The following is a 26,548-nucleotide window of genomic DNA, read 5'->3' as shown; positions in this document are numbered from 1 at the left end:
TTCATAGTGGTGGTGCACACAGCTAGCTTCTTGAAAACGCCAAATCACCAATCAGTGAAATTTCGAGGATCTCCCTGTGAACGAGGACTGAATCCCGCTCTTCTCGAACAAAAGCATAGTGTGTTATCGTCTGCGCCCCCTTCCTCGGCGAGATTCACCGAAACAAGCCGCCAAGGATTACATATTGTCGCAGTCTCATGATGGCACGCGTTGGATTCGCATTCTGGAGGGCACCAGTTCAAATCCCCATTCGGCCATTCAGATCTAGATTTTCCGTGTTTTACCTAAACGGCCTCGGGAAAATGTCTGTGTGTAGCACATGATCGACTCCTTTCCCCACCCTTCCCCAGCCCAGGCTCATGGACGTCTACGACGCCCGTGTCGCCGACGTTAAAACGCTGATTTTTCATCTTTCCTTTCTCCACTGACGCTAGGGCAAGTCTCCCGCCGGGTTCTTCGAAGCGCCGACCGCAACGCCACGCGCAACAACGTGCTATCCGAGAGTCTCGCGTCATAACAGTCGCGCGAACGAACTTGGTACTTCCCTCCTTGCCTGCGAGTAACACCTACAAACACACTGTTCTTTCTTTAAAAATAAAATACAACGAAGGAAGCTTCGAATGGTATTTACCAACGCTGCCCCACGAATGTCGACTCATTGAAACCACGAAAACTGATCACGAATTATAGAGAGGCCTTCAGACGTTGACAACAATCTGAAATTTGTATAAGACTTAACATTGTCAAGTTTTTGGAATACGGGATATTAATTTTTAATATAAAATTTTATTTGTCTTGATTGCAAATTTATAAAGGATGACCGGTTTCGATTGATCGGGCAGGCATCTTTAGATCATTAAAACCTTATTTCAAAACGTTAATGACAGAAGACATGCTTGACGAGTTCTCTAATAAGGTTTTGATGATATGAAGATGATTGCCGGACCAATCGAATCCCGTCATCCTTGTATTAATTTGCAAACAAGACAATTAAAATTTGATAACCTAGAATTGATTTACGCCTAATGTGCACGTTCTGTCCGACATGCGTACATAAATACTGTCGAGTATACTCTGACATTTATTATGTGGGATATTACTACCAGTAGACGGCACTCCTAAACTCTGAGGTAGCTAAACTTACTACTTGCGCATGTTGGTTGTATCCTCAGGAAGTTCCGAGCTCTTAGGCATTGTCAGCGCATGACTGAATCCATGCGCCTCCCATTGAGGACAATTTTAAGATTACAATAAAATAATCGTATTTAAATAATAAAAACAAGATTTAGGACTGAAGATATTTTAAAATGCCAGAACGTGCTAAACTTAGGTATTTACCGTAATTTTGAAGCGAACTGCTATGTGTATTGTGAATGGCGGAAGCAGCGCGCGTTTGAAGAGGTCCAGGCACACGCTGCACGGGGTCATTCGCTAATTCGCTAGGAGCAACCCTGGATTGCAGACGTAATAGCAATAAAGCAAGGCCGGAACGGCATTTTGGCACCTCCCAGGGTTTTTTTTTATCTCGCTAGAACAAGTCGGCACCGAGGTTTAAAATAGCACACGTGTATTAAATCGCAACGTAACTATAATTTGTCGCAGCGCCGGCAGTAGTGAACGTGACAATGGGTAACCAGCATGAAGCACTGGGCAGCTGTATGGGGCATGGTACTGTGCAACTAAAATAACACATTAGTTAATTCCAAACAAAAAAATTTAAGTTTCCAGAAAATTCATGGTGAGCTTTTCTGGAGCCTAGGAATACTTGCGTACACCCAAAACTTTGCTTCACGGAGCATCTACAATGCAGCTATTTGAACGTTTGGGCTCTGGACTGGCAGCAGTTTAAAACATGACGTCATAGTCACGGAGACTAACTGCTTGACCCGATATGTCGAGTAGAACTAGGAAGCAAAGTGCCACTGCTGGGACAGCCGGTAGCATCTGTTGTTTTTAATAAATATTGTGGTTTTATTGTTTTGATTAAGAAATTAAGTTTTAAGAACCTGAATTTCAGAACAGTATTTGATAAAAAAGATTTCTCTTTGTAAGTTTTCTTACAAGTTTTAAAAAATCCGAACTTGGAATTTTTATGACTAGGAGAGGGGGGGGATCGGAACTTGTAATTTTCATGACTGGGCGCGCCGTTGCACAACGATATGAATTGGTACGGTCATGTGAGAATTGTAGCAGGGAAGGCAAATGATGGACTTCGGTTTATTGGAGAATTTCGGGAAAGCGTGATTCATCTATAAAGAGACCGCATGTAGGACGCTAGTGCGATCTGTTCTTGAGTAATGCTCGAGTGTTAGCGACCCGTACCAAGTCGGATTAAAGGAAGACATCGATGCAATTCAGAGGCCGGCTCCTAGATTTGTTACCGGTAAGTTCGACCAACACGCAAGTGTTGCGGAGATGCTTCGGGAACTCAGATGGGAACTCCTGGAGGGAAGACGACGTTCTTTTCGAGGAACACTATCAACTACCGGTGTTTGAAGCTGACTCCTGAATGGTTATGCTGCCGCCAACATACATTTCGCGAAAGAACGACGAAGATAAGATACGAGAAATTAGGGCTCATACGAAGGCATATAGACAGTCGTTTTCTCTCGTTATATTTGCGAGTGGGATAGGAAAGGCAATGACTATTAGTGGTACAGGATACGCACCGCCACGGACGGAACGGCGGCTTCCGAAGTACGTATGTAGACATAAACGCAGAACAGCAGAAGAATCGTTAGAAATCCGGACAGGCACAGGTAGGCATGGGAGCATGTTGCATACATGTGAACATGAAGAATTTACAAACGCTTTTCGGGACGTTTTTATGTTGGCCATAGTTTTTTTTTTTTTTTAACACGAGATATTTAAACGATGGCTGGAAAAATTTACTGTTGTTCTTGTTAATAGATACTGCCAGTTTTGAGCTTAGTCCCTCTATAATGCGGATTAAGGAGCGCCTACAAATTACACAATCATTCGGAAAGAAGTAGTGAAATTTTGAGGCACGTTGCAGAAAAGTTGCCCAAGGTCTATGGAACAACAGTATTTGTGATCATCAAAGGCTGTAGTTGCATGACGACAGGAGATTTCTTTCACAATAATCGTTATGACACAATGGCATTTGACAGCAGAATGCGATAGTTGCCGTTCCATTGTGTGACTGAAGCGATGAGAACGATTGTGGTCAGCTCCTACCGAATTAATAGACAGGGCAAGCAAGGTCTTTTCGGAGAAGCCATTCTTCTCCAAGATCCGGGAAATCCACCACAAAGAACGAACTAAGAACGGTAATTAAATTATACGAAGCGCAACGTTGAATGGTTGGTCAGCAACGTTCTCTGAAGTTAAGCACTCATTTCAAACTTACATAAAAAATCAAAAAAATCACGATATCCATGCAACAAAAACGACTGGTTATGAAGAGATCCTAAAGCAGTATAGTCGAATTTTGGGAACTGGTTTCTATTTGATCAACATTCTCAGACAAGTTTAATATCCACACTGACTTTCTTTGCAAGTTACTAACATTCGCTTTCCTTTCACTGGTGCAGAGTTGCCAGTGTCTCTGCAAGTCATCTGCAAATGACACTGCGGAAACGCTCCGGAATTTAGCACCTCAGTGTGCAACTTCGGTTTCTCCTAACAGCGCAGCCAGTGCCGATGGCGCAACGGTTATGACGTCATGAGATGACGCGCCAGCGAGGATTCCCATCTAGAACCTCGTTTGTTTCAACGTCCGCATTCGTGACGTAGCATGCACGAACGTTCTCTTCCACCGTCACGGGCATGCAGCTATTGCACGAAAGCCTCGTCTACAACGAGCAACACTTACTGGCTGAAGCAAGGCAACTGACTTTCAGGAAAATAAAGCCACTAATCACGAAGGGAAGAATATTTCCGTTTACGGATCTGTTTCAGATCCCCTCATTAAGAATACTGCACATAAATGATGAGAGTTGTGTCAATAAACATTTCTGCCGTATACTTTACCACTATTTTCCTCGTCTTCTGTTAATTGGTTGAATGCGGTACTCAATTTTTCATTATGATAATCTCTAGTTTGTACACATCAAGCCCAAAGTAAAATGTACCACATTTCTCGTGGGTATACTCAGTTTTAGTCTTCAGACAGAATATGCTTGATGGCAGCCATCTGGGCGAAGGCAGAACCCCGTCCTCTAAAACCTGAGGCCTTCACATCAAACCGGTGATCTCATGTCAGTGCGACGGCCTTTTAGAATTATGTGGAATACCGGAGGAGTTTACTAAGTCATCCTCCGACGTGGGAATCAATTTACCCATTAAAGCAGGAGGCAGGTACTGTTTTAGATTGTGCTTGAAATAGCTGTGGTCGTGTAATTTAATTGATGGAAAACCACCTAGGCCGGCCAGGGTGGCCGACCGGTATAGGCGCTACAGTCTGGAACCGCGCGACCGCTACAGTCGCAGGTTCGAATCCTGCCTCGGGCATGGATGTGTGTGATGTCCTTAGGTTAGTTAGGTTTAAGAAGTTCTAAGTTCTAGGGGACTGATGACCTCAGTAGTTACGTCCCATAGTGCTCAGAGCCATTTGAACCATTTTGAAAACCACCTCAGTTTATCTTAAATAAGAGTTAAAATATGCAACTGTTCCTTCTGTGGAGGTCGTTACAGAAGAAGTAACCTCTGGTCAAGGAATGTTCTCAGGAGAAATAACCTAGAATGCCTCGATACTTTATATATGCCTCACCTTTGGCATTCAGCTTCCAGAACTTGTTAGCTGTAGATCTCTGATCAGAATATCTGTATTAGATCCTTACATCATAATCACTATATTATAAAAGCTTTGTAGTTAGACTACTATGTTCAGTCTCCTGCTTCACCGTCCAATTCTTGATAGCTTTAGTATTCCAGTATAGTTTTAGCGTTCCAGTACCCTCTATCTTCAGGCCTTTGCAAAATTGTTTCTCGGTCTCGCGTGCCCCTTTTATCTAGTGATTTGCCTTCAGAATGCTTTTCATCCATCTGTTATGCCTCGCTCTTCATCCATCTGTTACGCCTCGTTGTATCCCAGAGGTTCATCTTTCAACTTTCTGTTTCCTTGAAGAGGATCACTGCTGATTTTAAGCTCTTTTCTTCTGGATCCAACTACAGCAGTTCCGGCTAATATTTCCATACACAAATTTCCGTTGTTTCTAGCTTCCGTTTTTGTTTTCGTTTTTCTGCTCTGCTACATAGCAGTACATTCTCAACTAATGATATAGCAAAAACCTGCCCCATCGTAATGTACATGAAATTCTTCGTTACGAGACTCCTTTTTCCCAGGAACACGCTTTTAACAAGGGTTCCCGATTTCCAATTTCCGGAGCACATTTTTTCCTTTTTTTAAATGTCACCACTCTCCCCACAGGTATTATGCTGCCTATCATCTTTTCCTGCCTTGTGCTAAGCTTTTCCTCTCCACGTATAGCTACTACAGCCAGCTGCCCGTGTATCATGTTCATACAAATAGTTAAAACTGCTTTCTCTGTTCGATTTGTGTGCTTTCAAATATCACATTTGCAGTGACTTGTCTTGACTAGTTTTGCCAACTACTAACAGTTTTGGTCCTGCTGTAGCCCAAGTTTTATTTGCTGAGTGGCTGTTGCGCTACATGAAGCCATAAAACATAGCCGGCCGGTGTGCCCGAGCGGTTCTAGGCGCTACAGTCTGGAACCGCGCGACCGCTACGGTCACAGGTTCGAATCCTGCCTCGGGCATGGATGTGTGTGATGTCCTTAGGTTAGTTACGTTTAAGTAGTTCTAAGTTCTAGGGGACTGATGATCTCAGCAGTTAAGTCCCATAGTCCTCAGAGCCATTTGAACCATAAAACATAAAGAAAGTAAGTTCAGTGGCACAGAATCTTGGTTCATTTGACGTAGTCGTCGCACACATAGCAAGTTCGGTGGCACAGGATTTATCTTGCTTCATTTAACATAGTACTTGCACACGTAGCATGCCCTCGTCTTATATTTGTGAAGCACCTCAGCAAACCATTTAAGACGCTATCTACAGTTTTAACCTGTTCCAAGGTGGTGTCTTCTCCTGAAATACAGCTTTGATAGAGGTGGCTGTCACGCTGAGCGAAAGTTTCAAACAGAGGTGCGTAACTGGGACGATGGGCTGCTTACTGGAGTTACTTAACCGAGCTAGCCACTTCGCAGAATCACATAAAGGGAAGCAACAGAGCAAAAGCAGACGAACCACAGAAGCGAGTGGGCGGTGTACCGCTCCTGAAGACAGGCGTCGGTGGGTGGCGCCTCGCGACCCGCCACTGCGGGTCTTGTTTACGGCGGCTCGTCACCGCTGTGACGTCATCGTCGAGTGGGAGGACGAGCATGCATATTTATGGCCGTGAGGACTGGGCGGCGTTGCCAGCTATTTGCTCACCCGCGGTATGTCCGCAGGTGTCCGCCAACCTGATCCACCGGGTTTTTCCCACGGACAGTCTGCGAGCCGGTGCAACTCATATATGACCTCCCGCGCTCATGCAGCGCGCACTCCAAATGAGCCGGTACTGCCGCACTGGGTAACAGCTTCGCTCTCACCTCTACAAAATTTGTATCTGCACTCCGCATGCCACACTGAGGCGAGTGGCGCTAGTAATGAAAGTTACCAAGTCTCCTTCCATTTTCTCATGTTAAGCACCCTACTGGATAAGCCCAAATTTCGCTTCTTTTATCAAATGGTTCAAATGGCTCTGAGCACTATGGGACTTAACTTCTGAGGTCTTCAGTCTCCTACAACTTAGAACTACTTAAACCTAACTAACCTGAGGACATCACACACATCCATGCCCGAGGCAGGATTCGAACCTGCGACCGTAGCGGTCGCGCGGTCCCAGACTGTAGCGCCTAGAACCGCTCGGTCACTCTGGCCGGCGCTTCTTTTATCCTCGCGGTCATTACGCGAGGTGTAAGTTACGGCTATCATCAACCTGGAAACAAAAGTTCTCTTCTAGAATTGACGGAGGAAGGGAGATTAGAATTTAATGTCCCGTTGACAACGAGGCATTAGAGACGAAGCACAAGCTCGGATTACGAAAAGACGGGGATGGAAATCGACCGTGCATTTATCAAGTGAACCATCCCGCATTTGCCGGGAGCGGTTCAGGAAAATCACGGGAAACCTAAATCTGGATGGCTGGTGGAGGATATGACTGGCTGGAGGAGGACATGACCTTTCGTCCTCCAGAATGCAAAACGTGGGCGCTAACCACTGTATCACCTCGCTCAATAAATACTAGATGTGATCTTGTTCTGCCCTTCTGACTGACTTACCCAATTACTGAGGGACCTGTAATTCAACATGGCCTTAGAACCACTGACTTAGGATTCATACGCCGACAATGAGCCACCGAACCACACGGTGATAAAGCTGCCACTACTGCTGAGTTTTACGCAGCCCGCGAATACCACTCACAAGATTTTCATATTCTCTCGCTCGCTAAACGCAAACTGTTAGTCCTAAAGAAAAAAATGAACATGACCTTTTTTGTAGGGCATGGTATGTAGTAAAATTTTGTACTGGAATACATATTGCTTAGAGGCTGTAATTTTCGATTTATTCAAGGAAAACGCACAAAAGTGACTTTCAGGCACGTTGTTCTTGAATGACTCGAAAACTGTGGCCACCAGCGGAAACGCAGGCCAAGATGGTCGAGCGGTTCTAGGCGCTACGGTCTGGAACCGCGCGACCGCTACGGTCGCAGGTTCGAATCGTGCCTCGGGCATGGATGTGTGTGATGTCCTTAGGTTAGTTAGGTTTAAGTAGTTCTAAGTTCTAGGGGACTGGTGACCTCAGAAGTTAAGTCCCATAGTGCTCAGAGCCATTTGAGCGGAAACGTATCCCAGTACAAAATTTGTCTTTCTATTCCACCATTATTCTCATCTCTGTCCAGTTTTTCCTGAGTTAATTAACAAATTTGGTTCCTGTCTCCCGTTCAGTTGCCTACGGTACACTTCTGGACATTCCATCCATGTCTATGTCGATCACTTGACCAGCTCTATTCATTTTGATTTCTCATGATCTTCATTTTTGTGCCATGGATTCTCACTGAACTCCACTCTTCACTCAGACCTCTTCTCTTTGGCGTTTTCTTACTGATGTTTCTTAAAAATGTTATGCTTAGATTTGTTACAATGCTGTATTGTTTGGGATTGGTGCAGCCTATTACAAAGTGAAAAATTTTGAATGCAAAGTGGCTGTTGCGTTCGTTTTGTAAAGTCTCTGAACAACTGGCATAATTTTTTGCAGCACAAGAAACAGGTTTGATGTTTCTCTCAGCAAGAGACAGCATCTGCGTTTGAGCAATGTTATTTTAGTAAAATTAAAGTTGTTGGTCTTATGGATTGTGGGACTCTATTGACTGAGTTAAGCTGCCTAACAAGAAAGGTTTGCCTTCTTCACCCGCTTTCTTTCACTTTGTGTCGGAAGAGCGTGCTTTGAATGCCGCTGACTGACGAATGCACGTCGGCTATAGCGGCGTGTTTGTGTTATTGATGACGATAAGACAGATTATTTATTTCATTTTATCTAGTGTAGATAAAAACTACTCAAAAATTTGACATACGTAGAACAGAAAAATGATAAATAAAACAGACCTACGAAAATATTAATGAAGTACCTGTCTAGCAAAAGCCATTATTAATTTCAGAGTCTCATCATAACACTACGCCAGTGAAACTTAACAACGCAATAGGGTTACGATTCCATTTATAATGGAATGCATAGAATCCTGCATGTCTGGTCCTGATGCTGAGTGTTCATCAAGTAGTGTCCAATTACTTCTCCAGATATCTTCTACGTTGCAAGGAGCAGGTTGGTAGAGAATGGCCAGAACTCGGACTACGACTCTCGGGTAACACTGAGACTGAAGTCATCGTCCAACGAAGCGATCACCGTCTACGGTGCCAAATGCTGTGGAACAGTACGTGATTTAACTTTGGGAAATAGTGCAAGGTCTCGTCATCAGGTATTAGGTTACCACCTCATCCCCTTCACTGACAAATACTGGCGATGAAGCTTTCATTCACCACCTACATTCGAACTGGCTACTCCTGGTTTGGACACTATCACACTATTACGATTACTGTATTTGTAGTACTGTTATTTTAATGTATTTTGTAGCTGGACCTACTGGAAGACCGGCCTCTTCACCCTCAGGATACAGGAAGTTTCAAATCGTGAACACACTCATTCTCCATGTGTCTCTACTCAGTCACAACACGGCAGACAAACGCCACGTACTGAAAACGACCATATGTTCAAGTTTCAATCTGAAACACAGAGACTGGAACGCTATGGACTCAATGAACAAAGTCTCATCGACATAGACTCCTCTACAGAAGAAAATAACTCGTACCATTTGTGAGTGTGGTGCTGAAAAGCAGACTCCTCACCATGTAGTTCAAGTATGTCCCCCTTGCGATCCAACAAAGTTCCTGGAGAATGCAGAGGGGTCAAAGTAGACTACATTCGTGGCATGGATGTTAGTTTTTAGTTTGCGATAATTGTAAATAATAATTTTAGTGATGTTGCATACACTAAATACACCACTGACCATTAAAATTACTACACGACGAAGATGACGTGTTACAGGAAAGTTTCCAACCGATTTCTCATACACAAACAGCAGTTGACACGGGTTGCCTGGTGAAACGTTGTTGTGATGCCTCTTGTAAGGAGGAGAAATGCGTACCATCACGTTTCCGACTTTGATAAAGGTAGGATTGCAGCCTATCGCGGTTGCGCTCGTGTTGGTCGAGATCCAATGATTGTTAGCAGAATATGGAATCGGTGGGTTCAGGAGGGTAATATGGAACGCCGTGCTGGATCCCATCGGCCTCGTATCACTAGCAGTCCTGATGACAGGCATCTTATCCGCGTGGCTGTAACGGATCGTGCAGCCACGTCTCGATCGCTGAGTCAACAGATGGGGACGTTTGCAAGACAACAACCATCTGCACGAACAGTTCGACGACGTTTGCAGCAGCATGGACAATCAGCTCGGAGACCATGGCTGCGGTTACCCTTGACGCTGCATCACAGACAGGAGCGCCTGCGATGGTGTGCTCAACGACGAACCTGGGTGCACGAATGACAAAACGTCATTTTTTCGGATGAATCCAGGTTCTGTTTACAGCATCACGATGGTCGCATCCGTGTTTGGCGACATGGCGGTGAACGCACTTTGGAAGCGTGTATTCGTCATCGCCATACTGGCTTATCACCCGGCTTGATGGTATGGGGCGCCATTGGTTACACGTCTCGGTCACCTCTTGTTCGCATTGACGGCACTTTGATCAGTGGACGTTACATTTCAGATGTGTTACGACCCGTGGTTCTACGCTTCATTCGATCCCTGCGAAACCCTACATTTCAGCAGGATAATGCACGACCGCATGTTGCAGGTCCTGTACGGGCCTTTCTGGATACAGAAAATGTTTGACTGCTGTCCTGGCCAGCACATTCTCCAGATCTCTCACCAACTGAAAACGTCTGGTCAATGGTGGCCGAGCAACTGCCTCGTCACAATACGCCAGTCACTACTCTTGATGAACTGTGGTATCGTGTTGAAGGTGCATGAACAGCTGTACCTGTACACGCCATCGAAGTTCGGTTTGACTCAATGCCCAGGCGTATCAAGGCCCTTATTACGGCCAGAGGTGGTTGTTCTGGGTACTGATTTCTCAGGATCTATGCACCCAAACTGCGTGAAAATGTAATCACATGTCAGTTCTAATATAATATATTTGTCCAATGAATACCCGTTTATCATCGGCATTTCTTCTTGGTGTAGCAATTTTAATGGCCAGTAGTGTACATAAATCCACTATAGATAACGATATTACGGTTGGACAAGAATTGTAGAGTTAGTGAATCGTGGTTTCGTTCAAGGAACTGTTAGATGATAATAGTAATAATGAACTAAGATAATATGAACCACGGTAGTCAGACAAGGATTCTTAACTGTTCCTTCTGAAAACGAATCTGTTATCAGAGCGACCACTTCCTGTAACATGATATGACCAAACAAATTCTACAAGCAGTCATACAGAACATTATAATAATTTCAAGATAGGATTTTTTTATAAACTGGCGAAAAGTTACAGGCTGAGTCAACGAGACGGAAGCTGAACAAGCTGTTAATAGCAGCCGCGGCTGCAAGAGCGGTTCGAGTATTCGGCAGTGCTGACTGGGCCAGGCGGCAGGGTGACGTAAGACGCGCGGCGAGAGAAACGCAAGGACGACGGCCCCCGAAACCAATTCCGGCTCCGCTCCGAAAGACCACAGGCGGCGCCGCGAATTCACTGAACCCAGTCTGCCTGGCTGCCTTACTCAAAGGGCGCACTCCGTTACGTTCACGATCTTCATCTCGCTCTAGACCCCATGCGGAAGGGGACAATGAGCGTAATAAGATAACGGGGAACCAAACAAGACGTCCGGTAAACGCACCTGGCGACGACGCGATGACTGAATCTCAAGGCAGCAGACTGCGCAGCCACAAGGCACTGTGATGGGTTTACTCGCCAGCTGACGGCATTCGACGCATGACGTCACGCTAATGTACATACCTCCCTATCACCATGACGCACGCAAGTCCCGTGAGAACCCAATCCACTTTCGATTGCATTCCAGCTTCTCGCCCGAGTCATTTCTACACGAGTAAATCTGCGTTCCTTGGCTTCGCCGCAGAAATGAAACAGATCAATTTCGTCGACAGTCCCGACTGGTTCTACATGAACAAATTTTCAGTTCCCTGTATTTCTGCCCTATTCTAAAACCATTGGTGAAAGATTTAACCCAGATTTATAGTACTCCCGAATGTTCTGTTCTGTTCTCTTTCCGTAGATCTCTGTTGTGTCAGTTCTGTTTCACAAACTCGTCAAAGAAGCGGCTCCTGAGAATTTTATCCACCACGGAAGAATGCCTGTAATGATAGGAGCAATGGGGCATTTTATCTTTCAGGTTATGGAAGCGAGTGAGAGTAGCTGTTTCACGAGAGAAACTAATAAATCACATAGACACCTATGCTTGGGTACAGCTACTGCGAATATAATATACAGGGTGATTCAAAAAGAATACCACAACTTTAGGAATTTAAAACTCTGCAACGACAAAAGGCAGAGCTAAGCACTATCTGTCGGCGAATTAAGGGAGCTATAAAGTTTCATTTAGTTGTACATTTGTTCGCTTGAGGCGCTGTTGACTAGGCGTCAACGTCAGTTGATGCTAAGATGGCGACCGCTCAACAGAAAGCTTTTTGTGTTATTGAGTACGGCAGAAGTGAATCGACGACAATTGTTCAGCGTGCATTTCGAACGAAGTATGGTGTTAAACCTCCTGATAGGTGGTGTATTAAACGTTGGTATAAACAGTTTACCGAGAATGGGTGTTTGTGCAAAGGGAAAAGTTCTGGACGGCCAAGAACGAGTGATGAAAATGTAGCACGCATCCAGCAAGCATTTGTTCGCAGCCCAGGAAAATCGACTCGCAGAGCTAGCAGAGAGCTGCAAATTCCGCAATCAACTGTATGGAGAGTCCTACGAAAAAGGTTAGTTATGAAACCTTATCGTCTGAAATTGGTTCAAGCACTGTCTGCAGCTGATAAGATTAAAAGAATCGATTTCTGTGATCTTACCCCCTGCGATTTTTTCTTATGGGGGTATGTTAAGGATATGGTGTTTCGGCCACCTCTCCCAGCCACCATTGATGATTTGAAACGAGAAATAACAGCAGCTATCCAAACTGTTACGCCTGATATGCTACAGAGAGTGTGGAACGAGTTGGAGTATCGGGTTGATATCGCTCGAGTGTCTGGAGGGGGCCATATTGAACATCTCTGAACTTGTTTTTGAGTGAAAAAAAACCTTTTTAAATACTCTTTGTAATGATGTATAACAGAAGGTTATATTATGTTTCTGTCATTAAATACACATTTTTAAAGTTGTGGTATTCTTTTTGAATCACCCTGTATTTTGAAGCAATCGCTGCCGGTCTCTGGCACGAATCCGCCCGGAGGATCTGTGTCGAGGTCCGGTGTGCCGGCCTGTCTGTGGATGGTTTTTAAGGCGGTTTTCCGTCTGCCACGGCGAATGCGGGCTGGTTCCCTTTATCGCGCCTCAGTTACACTATGTCGGCGATTGCTGCCCGCAAACACTGTCTCCACGTAGGCGTACGCCATCATTACTCTACCACACAAACATTTGGGGTTACACACTCGTCCGGTGTGAGACGTTCCCGGGGGGGAGGGGGTCCACTGGGGGCCGAACCACACAATAACCCCGGGTTCGGTGTGGGGCGACGGTGGGGTGAGTGGACTGCTGTAGCCTCTTGTGGGGTTGTGAACCACTGAGGGCTACGGCGGGGACGAAGCCTCTCCATCGTTTCTAGGTCCCCGGTTCAATACAGTACAATACAGTCACTGTCTGCTGCAAAACTGGAACTGGATCCAGCGCTACAACCTGCAAACATACACCAGATGTATCGTTTCAATGCTCAATACATTCCTTATACAAATATAGGGACATAACGCAGGAAGTGCCTTACAGGTTGCTGGCATTCGAATTCAGCATAGGACATCTGGACTTTTTCTTTTGTACTGATCAAGAACGCACTTCATTTACTGCTTCTCCCATATCACCCTGAAATCATCTACATACAGGAATGTACACTTCATATATTTATAAACAGCAAATGTATGAGTAATTGTGGAATATGTTATCACTGATAATACCGATACGAAGCAAGTAATTTCTCACGGTTACGCCTCTTAGCGTCGACGACGTTTTTTTTTTTTTTTGTTTGTATACACAACAATGGTACAAACATTTAAGCTAGCTCATGCTTCCCAGCCCTTCCACAGGAGAACGTGCAAATGGTTCAAATGTTTCTGAGCACTATGGGACTTAACTTCTGAGGTCATCAGTCCCCTAGAACTTAGAACTACTTAAACCTAACTAACCTATGGACATCACATACATCCATGCCCGGGGCAGGATTCGAACCTGCGACCGTAGCGGTCGCGCGGTTCCAGACTGTAGCACCTAGAACCGCTCGGCCACCCAGGCCGGCCACAGAACGTAATAGCCTTAAATAGAAGACGGCCACGCATCTCTGTTAATAAAATTCAGTTCACAGAAAAATGCGAGTGACTTACACCTGTGCGGTAGAAAAATACTCCGGCGCGCCAGACTAGCCATTAATGGCGAGGGAAAATTACATCCACCCAAGATATTGAGCTAATATCGAAATAAAACCCGCAGAAACGCCGTGTAACACATCTATTCGATGAGATACGAGTTGCAGACTTGCGCCTCTTAAAACAAATGACTGTCAGCCCCTCCCCCCTCTCCCCCGCTCTGCATTAGGGCCAGAAAAATAACTGATGTCGCCAACGGAAAACAACATTTCCAACGCCTGATCATTTTTCAGTTATCAAATATATTTATACGAACATAGGAAACTGTAGTTTTATTGTTTTATTCACTTCTGCTGTTATAAAAACGGCAGAGTTTTTAAATGTTGCATAGAACGTTTTGACACCATGTCCTGCAATCACTTTTATCACATTATTGCTACAGTTTATGACGACATAATTTAATGTGTGCCCTCTTGTATTTTAAACTTATAGGAATGTGTCATATTTCATCAGTAGCCAAAAGGAATGCAGAAATGGTTCAAATGGCTCTAAGCACTATGGGACTTAACATCTGAGGTCATCAGTCCCCTAGAACTTGGAACTACTTAAACCTAACGAACCTAAGGACATCACACACCTACATGCCCGAGGCAGGATTTGAACCTGCAACCGTAGCGGTCGCGCGGTTCCAGACTGAGGCGCCTAGAACCACTCGGCCACATCGGCCGGCCAGGAATGCAGAAGTGAAGGGAAAATATTATTCAGTCACGGACATGAATTTTTATTAACGTTTTACGGTATTAAATACATATTTCTGTGAGAATTCTGTCTCTGCAGCTACGGCCTTTATAGTTATAAAATGCTAATGTCGCAACTGATACTGCAATAGTATTCATAGTTTTTAATCACTTCCATACTGGAAGATCAGTGATAACACTGACGATGGCACAGCAGCAAGTAAACAGGTCATGAAACGCGGGAAATTTTTTTAAATAAGGTGGCCCATACCACTGAATATGTTATACCGTATGTAAACAATAAGATGTAAAGGTAAACAGCGAAGGGTCTAAGTCAGACGATTCGACACCCGTAGCTTACGCAAACGAGGCCAGCTTCCTAATCAGTGTGTCAATAAGCGCAGTACGAACACAAGACCTGTGAGTTGTTCATAACAGCTGTGAAAGGTGAGTAGCTTTAAAAAATTGGACTGGGACAGAACAAAGGCGGTAGCGTATCTTGAGAAACCTATTCACAATTAAGAAGTAATGTTTCACTCCAAAACATAACTATATGAGGATTATAACTTAGCAACAGTGGTAAGTCTTGAAACTCGTCAATGAAAGTCACCGTAACCGGTTTGACTTGAAAAATCCACCCTCACAATGAAACAGAAATTTCTGCTGAGGATTCTTCTTAGAGTCTTTCAGTGGTGTGATATCCTGAGATTAATATTTCAAATTTAAGTACTAACTGAAAATACATTGTAATGGACGCTATCCTTTTATAAAGCGCCCTGCACTTGATAACTTGCCAATTTATGTCCCTGAACGAAGCAATCGCATATTACGGATGCAAATTTTTAGAATGTTGTCATGTGCCAGCTGAGCAATTAACTTCAATATTCTCTTTTATTGGGCGCTATGTGGTAGTAGGGAAACTGGCAGGCTCCAGCTCCCAACGATAAACTAAAACAACGAACTCAAAGACGCTGATGTTCCAAAGCTATTAGACAATCGAAACTTTCAAAGATAATCAGTGAGATCACAAGCTGTGGCGTCAACAATAAAAACCTAATAACAATCACCTGAGTTCTCGAACTCGAAACGAGTTATGGCGGTTTTAAAAAGCTGGTAGCCTTTCGTGTGTTAAATTCACACTTGGGCGCTACAGCCGTGTCATAATAGTAAGCCTTTTGCACGTAGCTTAAGGCAAAATAACACCTTAAGTTTGATGGCAAATTCACTTCTCAGCACCATTAGCACAGCAAATTTGTAAAATCCACAACCTTCCGTAACTTCGAAAACTTGTCAAATTCAAGAATAGACGACTTTACTAGCGATGCACTGATAACAGCATCACGTCACTGCATCTCCCACTGATAACCGGTCACACCGGATATTCAGCCGTCGCACGTCGGTACACACGATGATCTAGCAGCTCTGGGCACGACGCAACGACGCGGGCGGTGTCGATTAATCGCGTGTAGCGATAGGTCGATGCGACGCTCGCACTCACCTGTAGCTGCAGAGGCGCCGCGAGCAAACTGAATGAAGCTAGCGCGCCGTACTACAACCGCCAGTCAATGGGCGACCGTGACGTAGCCGAGACCTCCGCACGCGGCAGCCGCGGTGTTCGCCTGTCACCAGCGCGGGAAAACCTCGCCCTGTCGCCTCGGCGACTTCTATTCTTTCTCGGCTATGGAAATCGCATTATGTCATCGCCATCCAACACTTCCTGGCACGCGCCGGACGTATTTTCCACCTGATCGGCACATAATTACGATCACGAGCGTTGCTGGGAAATTTTTTCGCGGAACGCTCTCGTTTACAGCGACTTCTGGGGTCGCTCTGTGGTGACACCCTAGAACTGTTGACGGAACTCGTGTCAAGACAGTTCCTCGACTGTTACTCATCACTGGAAAAAAACTAACGTAATCTATCTGCCTTTCCACTTCAGTCGTTCCAGAGTTATTTATAGACTGTATCCCCGTTGCTCAATACTAGTGATCTCCGAGCTTGAGGTTTGTGTCGGGTCGCTGGTCTCTGGAATAGGACGCATTCAGGCTCGTAAGGGAAATCCGTACGCAAACCCTCGGACGTCAATCTTTCCATAGCATTGAAAGATTAAATCAGTATTGGTAGAAGGTGATGGTAATTCTTCAAAGCTCTGGACCCATAAAACATTTAATACTTTCATTTTAACACGGATGATTCATGTGTGTCAACAATATCCATCCCAGAGAAACTTCCAAATACGCAAAACGCACTCTGAGATTTGTTTCTCGGTTCCGCTACACTGATTTAGCTTAGCTGCCAGTTTCAAGACGCAAATTATATAGTATCTTCAGAGACCGAAGAGGCTTCTAAAGCTCTAAGTGAGTTACTATTGCTTTCCTCGTCCCAGAAACATTGTTAGTTACTTCCAACCTCACACAACGGTATGGAACGTTAGTACTGAGTTTCAGTTTTTATGTTTGTCAGATATGCAAACCATGAGCATCCATAAAACGCTCCACATGACGGTAGAATGTTCAGAGTTTAACGTCTCGTCGACGTCGGTGTAGTTAGAGACGAAACATAAGCTCTACCTGAACAGTGAATTGGCTGTGACATTTTGAACGAACAGTCCCTGCTTTCGGCTAAGGTGATTCAGCAATATGATGTTGGACCCAAATCAAGAATGCTGAACCATGATTTGAGCGCCATTCTTCCGAAATTCGAGTCCACTGCACTATCTAGTTAGGTTCTCAAATTGTGTGGCAGTGAACAAATTTCTCTCTCATGACATCTTTGTTAGTTTTACACTGCCCACATTTGGTAATTTCAATCGCTATTATCACTGGGAACGAACTCCCGAATAGGAATGCAGTCATTCACCGCTGCGCCAATGTCATTTGATGAATGAAGAAAACTGCGGTGAAAGGACGAACACAAGAAATCAACGAGATTATAAAAGGTCATTTGATGTCGACCAAAAAAATGGCTCTGAGCACTATGGGACTCAACATCTAAGGTCATCAGTCTAACTTAGAACTACTTAAACCTAACTAACATAAGGACATCACACACATCCATACCCGAGGCAGGATTCGAACCTGCGACCATAGCGGTCGCGCGATTCCAGCCTGAAGCGCCTAGAACCGCTCGGCCACAGCGGCCGACTGATAATCGGAATCAGTTATTTGAGCTTGTTCTCCATTTCACTGGTGACAAAATTTAATTCGGTTGCTTTCAAAGGAATAACGTGCCGCTTTCCGATTTAAGGGATTTCTGGCATGCGACGTCACGGGTGTACAGAAAAAGCGACTTCTCACATATGTTGTGTGTGCCCACATGAGAAAGGAGCTGTAACGAAAAGGTTCCAGTTCATTCCTCGGTGCCTGCTGCTGTCGTGTCAAAAGCGGCGTTAACGTCAAGAATATTCCTGGAAAAGGGAGCTCCAGCTCTGAATGCAAATAACTGTCTACATGTTCCGCGAAAAACGGCGTACGTCGCCGCAGTTTATGCCGACAACTCGCGTAAAGAGTCGGAGAGACGGTGAACTTTGCTCTTTCACGAATGCCCTCTAGTTGTGTGTACACGCGGCGTTCGTCATTACGTCCACAGGTCAACACTGGGGCTTACTTCTAAGGCAGTCCGGTAGTTGTTGCTAACGTCTACATCACTGTTGACTTGGTCAATATTAACGATGGGAGCATTTAGTTAATAACAGGCCACACTGCCATTCTGATGGATACTAGACTACAATGGTATAGATCCGATCCCCCAGCCAAGCTTTGAATTTTCTACTTCTTGTTTTACGTGAAGCTGTAGGTCTCATCATGGGTGGAGTGGTTGTTAAGTGGAAAGAAGATGGTAAAATGGCCGCTAGAAACAATGCAAAACCTTTGCTTTCTGAGGCGTTCGGATTTTCCTAAACGAAGCAATCGTGCGCTACTTTGGTTGATTTGGTGGACACGCAGATCAATAGCGCTTCTTCAGAAAATGACAGTGCATAACCACCATGAACAACATTAAAAAAACTGACATAATATTTCGGAAATTATGAAATCTAAAACATATTTTGCATGCACTCCTCTTAACCAATCATAAAATTTTAATTCTCTTGGATGTAATCTCATTTTTCAGTATAATAGAGCGATATCGAATAAGTTAACCAAATTTTGCATAATGTGTATCGTTACTGGAATGATCGTCCCTTAAGCAAAATTACTTGAAATTCTGTAAGATAATTCCTGGCCCAGCTCTTGTGTTGGGTTGAAAATTGGAGCAGTCATTACCAAATTCACAGCGAGGAGATACAAAGAAACATCATCAGTAATTAAATGTAGGCATAAATGCCAGTGTCGCATTCTAAGAACGAGTTATGAGCTACGAAAACGAACTGAAGCCTGTAGGACAGGTGATATCAAGAAAAATCTCAAATTAAAGTACACGATTGTGAGCTGTATCTGTTAAAATATTATAGTAGCCTTGCAGGCATTTCCAGGACCACATTAATCTAGGTAAGTAACGCAGTTCTAATGGTTCTAATGGCTCTGAGCACTATGGGACTTAACATCTATGGTCATCAGTCCCCTAGAACTTAGAACTACTTAAACGTAACTAACCTAAGGACAGCACACAACACCCAGCCATCACGAGGCAGAGAAAATCCCTGACCCCGCCGGGAATCGAACCCGGGAACCCGGGCGTGGGAAGCGAGAACGCTACCGCACGACCACGAGATGCGGGCAGTAACGCAGTTCCCATTGAAAGAAAAGTATCACTTGTATTTAAAAAAAAAAGAGAAAAAGGGCTTCACCGCTATGAATGTGAAAAATTGAACACTGACCTCAATCTAAGCTTCATCGAACGTCTATGGAGAACACTACAAAAGATACAAAATCAAATACATTCAAAAAAAAAACTGTAAAAGGCTCGATGATGCAGTCTTTCGATAGCTACAATGTTTATGCTGAGCTGAGCCCAATTATCAGATTTTGGTCTTTTTATCGCTGCCTCTCACGACTGGAAGACGGCAGGTATAACACACGCCGTATACTTCTGTCGCTACAAGTTTCCCTCTCAACTGTCGGCTCCGACGGGATTCCCGTCAACCTTGTAACACGCCGCGTCCTCGACTGTGCAGATTTACGGCCCAAAGTACAGTGTTGCCTTTCCTCTGTTGGCACAAATATTACGAGACACTCGCTAAGATTATATTCCACATTTAATGCATTTCGTACCTCACTGACATTAGTGCACGTGTAAGCTGTAACATATCGGTATTTGGTTAACAGTTGTAATGCGTGCGAAAAGAAACATGTTTCAGAAAGGATATAATCATCATACAGTTTGAAATCTGATATAGAAAGTTTCCACGAAATTTTTTGGTAAAGTTTTATTCAAAACTAAATTCTCGGGTCAACAATATCGAATGTACTTACGATTAATAAATTCTTCGTCTTAAAATTAAAGGTGATACGTCGGAGCTAACAGTTGTTTACACAAATCAGATGATGTTTAAATAAAAAACTAACTACATATAACACAATCGCTTTTCTAAATTAAAGCTGTCGCAATAGTGATTGCCAAAATTTGTAAATGGTGCTATTATAAAAACAAAATAAGTCCATGACAACACAGCCGATAATACAGGCGTGTCTAAAGGAGGCGTTGGATTAAGCTAATGTAGTATTAACATCAGAGTGTTGCATGCTGACAACAAAATTACCTCTCATCCGATGCCGTGCTCGGCAGCCATCCCAGTCGAATTGTGCGCGCGCAGCTGGGCGACTGAACAACTGACAGCGTAGGAGCCGCGACCGCGCATGCGCGCGCGGCCTTGAGCGCCGCCAGCGCTGCAGGCGGCAGCTCAAGGTACGACGGGTTTGGGTTTTTCTGACTAGGTCTGTTCCTAAATCTGTACGTTCTACGTGCCTCGGTTGTGTAATAACTGACAGTTAGTTATATCTCAGTAATCGAAAGCTCCATGATACTGTAGCTTGCCAGCATAAGCTATGACCTGCCGCCGTGATCGCGCAATCGAGGGATTCAGAAAGTAAATAAGTGTTTATATTATTCCCATAGCTTATGTCTTTCTGTGTTGAACGCATCATAGTTGAAATATGGAGCAACAATAAGCAGCACATATCCTCCAGTTAATACTCTGTTTGCGATGCTTGAAGCAGTATCGACGCGAGAGGCAACCTCCTGGTTAGAAGAGCTTTTTCTTGCAGTGAAAGTATAAATTTACTTTCAACATAAAATATAATTTCAAAAAATTACGAGAAAAATAAACCTAGATATCCTCTGAATCGGTTTTAAATCCAGATGTGACCATTATGGATTGTCTGCTCCTTTTTCTTCTTCACCCATTCCAATTCTGGGACGTTTCTTCAATAAAACAATATTCAATTCGTATTTCGATATTGATCGAACAGCTGGTGCTCCGTATCTGTTGACTCAGCTCTGTGACAAGTTAACTGAAAGAAAATCGGGCATAATGAAATTTAACTTACCTGTATTATACGGAGGGTGCTTATGTCTCGCTTAAGGTACACAATTTGTGATCTATTGTGGAGCAAGAAACCGTCTTCGCACGGCTGCAAGTTGCACCCAAAATAAATTGCAGGAGTGAAAGAGTAAGAACGAACTGAATCGTGGAACTGGTCCTTCAACAGTGTGATGCCTAGCAAAGACGGCGCAAGTATTTATGTGTTTCAGCGTCTGTTCTGGTTGGTAAATTTACTACTACACCTCGTCTGCTCCTGCGAAACAATACCCCTATCCACAAGCCTGAGAAAATGTTTACATTTCTGAAGGGTCTGTAACCAGAAGGCAGACAAGTGATAACAGGGGGCAGCTTAAGCTCTAGATTACTATCTGATATGACGTGCGAACTTCCCGAGAAATGTGCGTCACGTACATCAAGGAGGGACAATGGAAAGTAAAAGGATTATTACAAATTATTTTCTGGTTTACTGCCTCGTAATGTTGTAGTACGTGTGGACGTCGTCTGTACCAGCAAGTGCCAGGAGGGGCCACACGTGCTATAACGGGTTATTTGCAAAGCGGCCTAGATAACGAAGGAGATGTCTCGCTCTTCATTCGGACATCCCCACTCAGGCACGTCTGACGTAATTGTTATGGATCACATCGCCAGTTACAAGGAGGACAGTGCCTTTCGGACCTCCGAAGACGATACAGCATCTTTCTGTACACTGTAGGTGTCATTAAAATTGCATACAGAAGGCAGTAATGGACTCAACGCTGCTTTGTAAGGTACGCATTGGATTTAAGTATCTCATATAATTTAACATTGCATACAAAAGGCAGTTATGGACTCAACGCACTTTCGTAAGGCACGCATTGGATTTAAGTATCGCAGGGAACTGATGAATCTGCTCGCCAGCTGAGTGCCTGGCCGACACAAGGACTCTGGTTCGATCTTCAGTACTGTCAAGTATATTTCGTTGGGAGGGGGGGAGAGGGCCAAGAACAGAAAATGGTCCATTCTATCCCATCGTGGCAATTGGAGAATTTGAAGTATGCAGTCGCCGGAAGGAGAGCTTTACAACTAGTAAAAATCTGGCGCCTTCCTTGAAGAGTGTTTGGGACAGATGATTTGAGGACTATATGAAGCAGAAGAATAATTTTTTTTTTTTTGCCGTTTCTGTTGTCGCTGTTCGGCGGCAATGGTTGGAGGGAAGGAAAGTGTCCAGCCTTTGCAAGCAAAAACCTTGCGCCTCTCGAAGAACTATACAATCAATATCTCGTCTCCTACCTTCCAAACTTTACAGAAGCTCTCCTGCGAACCTTGCAGGACTAGCACTCCTGAAAGAAAGGATATTGCGGAGACATGGCTTAGCCACAGCCTGGGGGATGTTTCCAGAATGAGATTTTCACTCTGCAGTGGAGTGTGCGCTGATATGAAACCTCCTGGAAGATTAAAACTGGGTGCCCGACCGAGACTCGAACTCGGGACCTTTGCCTTTCGCGGGCAAGTGCTCTACGATCTGAGCTACCGAAGCACGACTCACACCCGGTCCTCACAGCTTTACTTCTGCCAGCATCTCGTCTCCAGGACCCGCGAAAGGCAAAGGTCCCGAGTTCGAGTCTCGGTCGGGGACACAGTTTTAATCTGCCAGGAAGTTTCATATCAGTGCACACTCCGCTGCAGAGTGAAAATCTCATTCTGGAACTATACAATCCCCAGAAATCAACCAAACAACTAACTGATAGAGCTATGTTCGAAGCTTCATCTGGCCAACCTGATTTAGGATTTTTGTGATTTCTCTAAGTCATTTGAGGCGACTGCCAGGATGGTCACTTGAAACAAAACTATTCCCTTATCGTCCCGCCAGGGCTTGCAATCCGTCTTTAAGGACCTCGATATCGACAGAATATTAATTCTGCTCCTTTTAGCACTGCCCATCCCGAGCCATACTGAAGGTTCTCAACAGACGGACAGATCAGCCAAAAAAGAGTATTAGGCCTGGACTCCACAAGACATAGCTGGGTGTTCTAGATTTAATCTGGAAGCTACTGCACAATTTAATGTTCAATAACTACACATCGCGTAGGGTCGACTCCTTGCCATACCAAATCCAGTGATTGAAAAGTTTTGAATCAGCGGAAGGCGAAAAACATGTGCTCAGTGCGCTATAAAGACGCCCTCCTTAGTACGCCTTACCAACAAAGTGAAAACAGTTTGGCGTTTGACGATTTCCCGAAGAATGATTATAGCGTAGGCGCTTAGGGTTCCTTAGTTCTGTCTCCCGGAGAAGGTAGCGTTTTACTGCGCTGACAACGAAGTGTAAGGGCAAGTGGGTATGGATCTAGTCTGTCTCCAGCAATCAAACAAGAGTAATCCAGTAGCGAGACTGAAATATGGGAGGAAATTAGTGACAGTGTTCACGTAGCATCGGAAAACGTATCACAGATAAACTCATCAGCATCCTTAAATGTCACTCTAACAATTTTGTTGTAGACCCTTTGTATTTATGTACACGCTGAGAGAATTATGAAATTTTCAGTGTGTACAGTTTACAACTAACGAAGACTATAGCTGAAAGCCTTAATAAACTTAAACATCAACCACTTACTATAAAAGCAACAATTCTGAAGACTTAATAAGTGAAGTTTGTTTCCAGGATATCTCACACAAATTTGCTTATAACTGATGCATCCTTAACTAGCATTCACAGATATCTACACATCTGGGCTTAGTTTATACCGTCTCTATACCGCTGGCTAAAAATTCTCCTGCTACGTGTGCTGACTCTCAGTTTCCCAAATCAGCTTTGTGACTGCCAGCCTTCGGTTCAAATGGCTCGGAGCACTATGGGACTTAACATCTGAGGTCATCAGTCCCCTAGACTTAGAACTACTTAAACCTAACTAACCTAAGGACATCACACACATCCATACCCGAGGCAGGATTCGAACCTGCGACCGTAGCGGTCGCGCAGTTCCAGACTGTAGCGCTTAGAACCGCTCGGCCACCCTGGTCGGCCCTTTGGCTACCGTCGTTTCCGCTGTAGTACTGAACGTATGGGATGTGTGGTTAGTTTTATCGACACTGCAAGTTGCATGTGGATTACAAGAACCGCAGATAGCAACCGCTATTTCCAAGATGCTGTAGCGGGCGAATAAACGCTTCTGCTTCAGGGAATACGTAATGCTATATTCAAATAAGACAGCACTTGGCCGCATCTCAGTTAGAAGGCCCAAGCTTTGTTCTGACGGCAGCACAGATATAGTCTGCTGTTCTCCGACTGGATATCATCGGAGATGATCGTTCGAAAACTGTCCTGTCAGCTGTCTCTAATAGAAAGCAATGATCTAGAAGTAATGTGTCAGCCGATGACAAAGAAATGCGTACAACGATACGTTGATACTGGTGACTAAATTTTCATCATAATTTTAGCGAAAGGTCCTGGTGAAAGTTCAGATTTCTCTGTAGCGTCTCTTAACAGTGCGGGCATGTGTAAGTGTGTGTGACCCCGTTGTTGAATGTGAACTTTAAGCTCGGCAGGCTGTTCAAAGAATAGCTTATTTAATGGGACTGGTTTCATCCTCTTCGTTCCCTTCATCGCCAGGATGAATCATAACAATACAAACACTATATCGGACAGGCGTTCTTCGCAGCTACCCATGCCAGCTATCCAGTCCCATTCTCGACACACTGCGTTAACGGGGGAGAGTTCACCGTGTAACCACTAATTCCAGCGAACACCCATGAAAACCAACCGGACGCTCGTAGATTTAAGCTAATTACCAAGTAGAAATTCCAGCTACACTTAACCAACCTCATAGCATGTCTTACACATTGTAATTTTCATCTGTTTCTGTATTTCTCTCCCCAACACAGTCTCTCTCTCTCTCTCCCTCTCTCTCTCTCTCTCTCTCTTTCTTTCCCAAGTGACATTAATAATTCCTAAGTGCCGTGCGCATTTCACACTAATCCACCCCTTCTTCGGGTGAGGATATTCCGAATCTTTATCTCGCGTATTACGCCTGATACCACTACATTTCATACTTCATTTCTTCATTTTCAGATAAATGATAAGGTTAAGAGAAACGTGTGTAGATAATAGCTTAATTTTTAGGTCCATTGTCATGAGAAACACTATATCAGTTTCGTAAATGTATGTTGTCGACAAGCACCCTCGGGCATGGGTGTGAGTGTGTGTTGTCCTTAGTTTAAATTAGGGTAAGTAGTGTGTAAACCTAGCGATCGATGATCTCAGCTGTTTGGTCCCATAGGATCTTACCACAAATTTCCCAACAGAGTATACCATTCCCCAAGTATTCGCAGCACTTGTCGATCGGTGGACCGTGGAATTTTCAGTTGTCGTGACATGGCTCGTGCACTGTTTGAACACTGCACATTGCGTCCAGCATTCTTAGCCGTGGGAACAGTAACTTCTTCCACAATTTGTGGCGCAATTGGCCATCGGCCTCTCCCAGGAGCAATTCGCGCATTTTCAGTTAATTCTAATGGAAATGAAACGATCTTATGGCATTGTTGGCCGGGAGGCCCCATTCGGGGGAGTTCGGCCTCCGTATTGCATTTCCGTTTTAGGTGACGCCACATCGGCGATTTGCGAGTCAATGATGATGGAAATGATGATGAAGAACACACAACACGCAATCCCCTGCCGGGAATCGAACCCGGGCCCCCTGCGCGGTATGCGGTAACGCTACCGCTACGCTACGGAGGCGGACAGATAATTCTAAAACGAACAATGTTCTTCAATCCAGATGCGGAGGACGACCTCTCCGTATTCCTTCAATGCGTCGTTGCTCGCAAAGAACTGCAGCGCTTTTGCTGTTGCTGATTTTTTTTTTTTTTTGGCAGCTTTACGAGTAACGCCCATCTCACCTTGCCCAGACCCATGTTGACTGTCTGCAACTGTAGTGCACACTGCTGCTTGTATTTCAGCCCTACGTCGCTGTGCCAGTACGACCGCCCAACGGCAATTCACAACATAAACACTACTAACAGTACAAAGCCTGCAGCGCATAGTCTGAAAATCATTCCTATAAAGTTTGGTACCCATACAGGAAACAGTTTTCTGTCTGCACTGGCTCAAGTAGCAAAAGTTTAATTGTAACCACTCTGTATTTCGACAGACTTTATTTGGGTTCTTACGCTCTTCGGCTTCGGTGTAAAAC

At 44.4% G+C, this 26,548-nt stretch overlaps 1 protein-coding gene across 2 annotated transcripts in view; it reads right to left on the bottom strand.

Moving 5' to 3' along the window:
* LOC126177086 (DNA-binding protein D-ETS-4) overlaps positions 1 to 26,548 on the bottom strand; it is a 163,142-nt gene that overhangs the window by 35,289 nt on the left and 101,305 nt on the right. Inside the window, exon 1 of one of the 2 annotated variants that reach the window (XM_049924336.1) lies at positions 20,601 to 20,662. The exons of the other annotated variant lie outside the window; for it this stretch is intronic. The gene's annotated coding sequence lies outside the window, so the exon portion shown is untranslated. Of the gene's footprint in view, positions 1 to 20,600; positions 20,663 to 26,548 lie in introns of those variants that run through there. 2 annotated transcript variants of the gene reach the window in all.

The sequence above is a fragment of the Schistocerca cancellata genome, chromosome 3 (assembly GCF_023864275.1).
Source record: "Schistocerca cancellata isolate TAMUIC-IGC-003103 chromosome 3, iqSchCanc2.1, whole genome shotgun sequence".
Classification (NCBI taxonomy): Eukaryota; Metazoa; Arthropoda; class Insecta; order Orthoptera; family Acrididae; genus Schistocerca; species Schistocerca cancellata.
This window is presented reverse-complemented; position numbering and strand designations above follow the sequence as displayed.